We start from the raw sequence: 6,442 nt of genomic DNA, 5'->3' as shown, positions 1-6,442 counted from the left end.
AATTATAGCTTTAGCCTCTCTACTTCTATAAGAGATCAATTAAGATACCGAATCATAAAATTATGCCTACATCCTCTCAGTATCCAATCTGCAGCAAAATGTTGTTCCTTCAACTTTCCCCCAAATTACCTAACAGAAGCCCAAATCCTGTATGTCCTTCTTCACACTTAATCTACAATATCGTCTATTGAGAAACCCACAGTTCCCCATGGTGCACATTCTTCCTCACTGCAAATTGTTCAGCTGTGGTCCTAGTGGTCTTTGGCTGGAGGGCATTGACATAAAAGGGAGCATCATAACAAATACAAAAGAGTTTAATGATTTATGAATCATTTAGTATTGGGCTCAGCTATGTATATCAGAAAACCTAAAACAACAGTGGCTTAAAAAAGACAGGAGATTTCTCTCTTATTTAAAAGAAATTTGAAGGTAAGAAATACAGGGCTGATGTCAGGGATTTGCTCTTTCTTTCTCTTCCACAATTCTAGCACATTCCATCCAGAGCCAGGGTTGGTTCATGGTCCACTATGACTCCTGGAGATGCAGCCAAGGGTCCATAGTCCAGGCAACTTGAAAGCAGTAAAGGGAGAGGGATGATGGGAGTGTTTCCCAACTTCATCAGTTCCCTTCAAGAAGCCTTCCAAGAAAGCCTACACATCACTTCTGCTTACAGCTTGCCAGACCTCACCAGTAGAACTGAGTCACATGGCCAGCATTATCTTCAAGGAAACCTGGGAAATTCTATGTTTTAACTGGGCCCATTGTCAGTCTGAATAATACTACTAGGGTTCCACTAAGGAAAAAGATGAAAACAGATATTAACTAGAGTTTATGATGAAATTATTGGCATAGCAATTTGGATTGAAAAAATAGCTCTTTTCCTTTGGTGTCATTTGGGTTAGTTTATGGTGAAAAAGAAATTTCATTACAAGCCATGTATTTACAGCATAAGTGGCCTGATTCTGGAGGAAATTATGGTGTGACAACATTATATGGTAGGAAATTATCAGACAGCTAATAAAGGAAAAGAAAAGAAAAGTGAGGTAAGGATCATTTCACATACATTTTAGATGTTTAAGAACAAGAAATGTTTGGTGGGCCTGAATGGCACAGCTGGTTGTGACCAACTCTTGGTTTCAGCTCCGGTCCCAATCTCAGGGTTGTGAGATCGAGCCCCATGTCGGAGTCTGCTTGAGATTCTCTCCCCCTCTGCCCCTCCCGCTTATCCTTACCTTTCTCTCTCTAAAATAAATAAATAAATCTTTAAAAACACAATAAACGCTCTAGAAATGTCATATTCCTGGAATCAGCAGTGTAAGCTATTTGAAATAAGGCCTTAAATAACAGAGCTCACTCTTGCTGCCTCATTGTTCCAAATTTTTGAATTCTCAAAGACTTATCAGCCACAGTAAGCAGAAGCTCTCAAGTTATGAAATCTATACTTTAATAAATATCAAATTAAATCAAATCAATATAACAATTTACTTTTTAAATCTCTGTCCACAAATATGCACTGGAAAACTTTTTACTGTGATCTCTCATACTTTCTTCATTGGTCTCAATAATAATAATAATAATAATCCATAAGGTATTTTGAATAGCCATGAAAGGTCAGGTACTGTTCCAAGTGCTTTACCCGCATCATTTAAACCTCTCAAGAACCCTATGATTTAGTTACTGTTACTATCATCATCTCTATTTTTAGAGATGAGAAACTAGAGCCATAAAGTATTTAATTTATCCTACTTGGTAAGGGGAAGAACTGTACTAAAATCCAGTCATCTCAACCTCACATGCTAAATAAAGCCTTAACCACCTCACTCTACCTTCTCCCACCGCGGGGTGAAGGACAGCACAGACTCGAGGCAATTTACCCGGGTATGAAAGGGGGAGGGGCTGGGAAGCACAAGGTCATGTGATCATTTTCTTTCAAAGTGACATCCTCTTTGGAAAAACTGATGTAATTGATTACAGAAATCATGTGAAATCAATTTTCTTGGGAAATCATCTTGCCTAGATTGGGTTTTTTTACTTAAAAAAAGAAATAGAAGAAATATCCAATCTTTGTACGCATATTAGGACTCCAGGTAAGCAACTATTTCTTCAGCCAAAGACATCAACATTGTTAACACTTTTCATATATTCTCTCAGAATGTTTCTATCCATGTATACCTTTAGATACATATTCATATATAATATGTGCCTAAATAGTTATAAATATATTATTAAGAGTTTCACACTATACATACTGTTTTGTTAATGTTTTACCTTACCATACATTTTAAATGTTAATAATGTATATTTATAAAACTTTCTTTTCTTTTCTTGTTTTACTCTTAAAAATAATGGAGTCTTTAAAAACATAGACTTGCTCTTATATGGTTCTTTTTCCTCATGTGCGTGGGTGCTTATGTGTGATAGATTAGATTCAAAAATCTATGAGTGTGAAAATAAAGTTAGACATTCAGGTTTTCCCAGGAAAATGCCATTGAAAGTAAGCATTTTGTGCATATTGAAATACTGTTATAAAGAAAATAAAAATGAAGCGTATTTCATAAATTGGTATAGACATATTCTCAAATATCCAAATCGGGCAAGTGTGTAAACACAACAATTTGTAAAAGTTCTTATATCCTTCACTTTCAGATGGTTAAAATAACTTTTAAAAGTGCAAGCTGCATGACTTTTCCCAAAGACATAATTTTAGGCAAAATATATCTTTGAATTTTTTTTTCTATTTCAATAAATGTAAGGATATTTGTAATTACCATTTTTGAGATAGGATCACTTGACCACATTTATATTTCTTTAAAAAACTCTTTAAAAACGTTTTCTATGGTGGTAGTAGCACTCCCTCACCATTACGTCAGGATTAGCTCAGGCCAGTTGTACTGTCAAAAAGCCAAGTATTTCCATATAGTTCCACCTTAAGGTCATGTTTGAGAATCCCAAAGTCACCTAGCAGTTTGATATTAAAGATATGTTGTTGGAATGTCTCAAGATAACAATCTTGAGACATGACCAAAACTAATGACTTTTGGAATTCCTATGGGAAGAAACAAAGCTAGGAGCGAAATTACCTCTTCATATGGCAAAATTATTTGGGGGCACAAAAATATAGGTTTAAGACAAAAATATTGATTCCAGGGACTCCTGGCTGGCTCAGTCAGAGAGCACTCTTTTTTTTTTTTTTTTTTAAGATTTTATTTATGTATTTGACAGACAGAGATCACAAGTAGGCAGAGAGGCAGGTAGAGAGAGAGGGAGGAGGAAGCAGGCTCCCTGCCGAGCAGAGAGCCCAATGCAGGGCTCGATCCCAGGACCCTGGGATCATGACCTGAGCCGAAGGCAGAGGCTTTAATCCACTGAGCCACCACTCTTGATGCCGGGGTTGTGAGTTTGAGCCTCATGTGGGGTAGAGAGATTACTTACGTAAATAAAACTAAAAATATATAAATATTGATTCCAGGAAGAATACTGAGGGACACACTTCATGTTTATAAAATTTATAACTGTATTTTAAATTCATCTTTTTCTATGAGTTCTACATGTGTCTGTTCTTTTCCATATGAACTTACAATTTTCTGTTTTTTAATCTGGCTATGTAATTTCAGCTCACACATGCAGAGAACTCTGGGAAGCATGGCTTCCGAAGGCCAGTTTCTCTGTGGCTTAACCTATCCCTACCTAGGGCAGACTGTACAGGAGTGGTTTATTCAACTAATTAGTAATTTCTTCACCTATGAAATTTAAAAGTAGCTATTCTTATTGAACTTGAAACAAAAGCTTATTGTGTTCATGGGAAAATAGAACAAAATTTATACATACTATAGCCCAGCTTTGCTAAAAATATAGGAACATCTAAATAGACTATTTAAATTAATAAATGTATTCATAATGTATTCATAAGAATACATTAACTATGGATCATTGATAATAGGATCATGTAATTCTTAGAGGTATGCATATGTTGTCCATTTTTAAGTAACAATAGGGCAATTAGGAATATTCAGCAGCTATGAAAAATAGTGAATGTACAATAACTCAAAGGATAAATTATAAAATAAAATATAAGAAAATTTAAAAAAGAAAGCATTAATAAATATTAAGCACATGTAAAACATTTTTAGAAATAGCTAAAAAAATTAAGGATATAATTATTTAATGACTATAATTGGTAGTCCATAAAAATATTTCATAGTACTCTACTTCAACCATCTGACTTCGATTTATTAATTTCTGAAATAAAAAAGTGCCGAATATTAATCTGAAATCCTAAATTCATAAAGAATTAATAGAATACTAAAATTTCACATGCTTCCTAATTCAATGTACGATGGTTGCTGACATCCTGTTTTCTGATCTTACTACATTCAGACCAGAGGTAGTGAGATTCTACAAATAATTTGTTATAGATATGATTCCATTTATGTGACAAATTGGTTTCTGAAAATAATATGCAAAGTGGATTTTTTCTTTTTCATATATTCAGATGTATTTTTATCTCACTAGTTTCATATTTAAAGGAATTGTATTTGAATCAGTTTGTAACATGAGTTCCTCAGAGATAAATGTCTTCATTACACTTAGTCATATGCTTCTTGTTGAAATTCATTTCTCCGTCCTTCACATTTTCAGCAAAATTTCCATATACATGAGCACGTAGTCCCACCAGTTTACAATCTCTCTGAATGTACCTTGGCCTTTTTCACTTATGTATCCCCTAGTGGAGTAGTTCTTTTTTTTTTTTTTTTTTTAAGATTTTATTTATTTATTTGAGAGAGGGAGGGAGTGAGAGAGAGCATGGCAGGGAGGGGCAGAGGGAGAGGGAGAAGCAGGCTTCCCACTGATGGGCTCCATCACAGGACCCTGAGATCAAGACCTGAGCTGAAGGCAGATGCTTAACTGATTGAGCCACCCAGGCACCTCAAGAGTAGTTCTTAATCAGAGGTGCACATCAGAATTTTCTTGAAAGTTCTCTTTAAAAAATACGCAGTCCTGGACCCCACACCAAACGTACTGAATCAAGGAGGAGGATGGAGTATACCTTTAGAAAAAGTTCTCAGGTGATTCTAGAGAGCTAGAGAACTCTGGTCAGCAGGGCTTTGTGGGGGGGTGGTCTGAGAAGTGACTAGTGGAATGAATTCTTGTGCAATGTCCTGGAGTCCTCCATATTTTTGAGGGTCCATTCAAGCATCCCTCTTTCTCCTGGTCTATGCCAATATCTATCCTTCATTCCTATCTATGCCTATCTCTGCTTTCCAGAGTTATTATTATGCAAAAAAGATAGCCCTCTCCATTTTATCCTGTCCTCTGTTTCCTCTAGAGAGAACACGAGAACTACTTAAGTATAAGGGCTACCTTAAATTTCCTTTTATTGTCTTCCTGTACCACCCCAAGTCCTGTAGATCACATATTTTATTTGCTTTCTAGCACTTCACTACCTACAATTATTTTATGTATAGTGTCCTTGTTTATTATATGTTTCTCCTAAATAGAATGCAAGGTCCTTAAAAGCAAGGACATTATGACTTATTCAGTTTTGTCCCCAGTGCCTAGAAGAACATCTAGTTCTCAAAATATATTTGATGAGTAAATGAACAACCTAGGATTCATTTTTCACATGTATAAATGCAGTTAGTTGCACGAGGCATTGACTTAGTTTCTATTGTGTCAAATTATCTGCTGCCTTCAGTCCTGTCTGCTAGTTACTGCATTCTGCAAAACCCATCATGTTAAGGTTTTAAAAGGCAAGTAATTTTACTAGTATGCCAAGGGATCCAACAATCAAATTCACGTAAGGCCTGTTTTTGAAGAAAGTAGAAATTACATATCTTTAGCATGGATAAATTCTAAGGTGAAAAGTAGAAAATGATACCTAAATGGAGCTAGTGTATTTGTTAATATAGGGAATGTAATTTTAGGGTTTTAAGGTCTTCAAGTTTAGGGTTTCATGTGTTGACTCATTAAAATGACCATGAAGTAATACTTACTCAGACCTGCCCTCTCTATAAAAACTCAAGATCAATTATAAGAACAAACACATAGTTATTCTTTGGTTCTAGAGCACACCTTCTAGCAGAGTCAAAGTGAATTTGTTTTCACTGTACATATAAAATATTATCAGGATCCAGATACAAGTCATCAAAGTGAATGGCTGGCTAGGAGCATTTGCCCACAGGGCTGCCCTTAACCTATTAGTAGGTGTGGGAACCTCAATATTTCAAGATAAAGAAGAATAGCTTCTCTACTTGAATTTCTTGAAATTGTTCCTCCTTGTCTCAGCTAAGCATGCAGAATGTAAAGTATCCTACATTGCACAGAGTTGGTTTCCTTCTCATGCACATATTCCAGAATGCTGTGAGTGAGTCATGAAGGGGTGCTGCATTGTGATGTAATTATGGTGACGCCCCATGGTACCCTATGATGAACCATAAAATCT

This window comes from Lontra canadensis, unplaced genomic scaffold, assembly GCF_010015895.1.
Source record: "Lontra canadensis isolate GAN:19392208 unplaced genomic scaffold, GSC_riverotter_1.0 scaffold1, whole genome shotgun sequence".
Lineage (NCBI taxonomy): Eukaryota > Metazoa > Chordata > Mammalia > Carnivora > Mustelidae > Lontra > Lontra canadensis.
Note: the sequence above shows the minus strand (reverse complement) of the source record.